The following is a 1,302-nucleotide window of genomic DNA, read 5'->3' as shown; positions in this document are numbered from 1 at the left end:
TGTTAAGTGCAGGCAATCATACCACGCCGGTTCCATCCTTACAGTCAAAATAAATGTTAAATGCGTGCAGTCATACAATGTCAATTCCATCAGACTGCACTGCCTCGGGTGGTGAAGGTGGGGAGGGACTGGGGTCACCTTGTCTAGAGACGGACTGGATGAGGTAGCCTTGTCTCCTGTGTATCCCTGTCCATAGGGAATGTGCTTGTCTTTGTGGCTTCAAGAGACAAAACAGGGGAATGCTGTAAGCCAGTTCAAACTTCCTAATGTAATGTCCTTATATGAGGTTGCCTTGGCAGGGAGTTCCTTGTAAAGGCAGGTCCAACACTGTGCACGCTCAGGGAACTCCTTCAGGACCTGTGCGTGAGCACCACGGAGAGGATTTCAAGGTCTCCTGCTATGCTGTGTTAGTCTGTGCCCTGTTGCTCTAACAAAATGCCTGAGGCTGGGCAATAGCCAGAGAAGAGGATTAGTCTGCTCACAGTTGGGAGAGCTAAAAGTCCAAACTGCACCGTAGTAGCTCAGGTAGGGATGTCATTGTGGGTGGCATACGTATATACAAGAAGAAAAGTCATCTAATACGAAAGGAAGTCAGAGTAGGGCAAGGCCAGTCCCTCTGTCTTGTAACAATTCAGTCTTACAATTCAGGGTCCCGTAAGAGCTGGCTATCCCTCTGGAAAGCAGCACCCCTAATGGCTGCCCGCTTGCCCTTTCCCAAAGCTTCCTATTGCCTCTTAACATAGCCAGACTGAGGACTGGGCTTCTGGCTTATGAGCCTCCAGGAAAAACTCAAACTGCATCAGAACTATAGCTCCCTCCTGGGCTAGCCTCAGTCAGGAGTCTGTTGTCAGAGAGCCACATGACTGGCTTATGCGAACGCTTGTGCAAACTCAAATGACTCCCCAGCATTTGCCCATTGAAATATCCCCAACAACTAAGCACATGCCTGCATTCCCAGCTCTTGGGAGGTGTGATAGGGAGATTATGAGTTCAAGGCCAGCCTGAGCTATAGAGTAAAACCCTGTCTCAAACCACAAAAATGGCCTCAAGCAGACCCCATAATTCTCCTGTCATTGTTCTGATTAGTCCCATTCAGGCAATTATGTTTTATCTTTCCAAATTGCAGTAACCGGTCCATTCTAGATAGAAACTGCCACGTCACGTCTAGTTCAGAGCCGGCTCCCCTTTACACTCAGCTCAGGCCTCCCCCGTGCTTGTGAAGGAGAAGCTATCCTCTCCTTCCTCCTTCTCCTTCCTGTTGTTCCACCTACAGAGTTAGAGCAGGCCGGAAGTCACAGAAAA

This window comes from Microtus oregoni, unplaced genomic scaffold (assembly GCF_018167655.1).
Source record: "Microtus oregoni isolate MIOR12 unplaced genomic scaffold, Mior012 000020F_ref0000438, whole genome shotgun sequence".
NCBI classification, from domain to species: domain Eukaryota; kingdom Metazoa; phylum Chordata; class Mammalia; order Rodentia; family Cricetidae; genus Microtus; species Microtus oregoni.
This window is presented reverse-complemented; position numbering follows the sequence as displayed.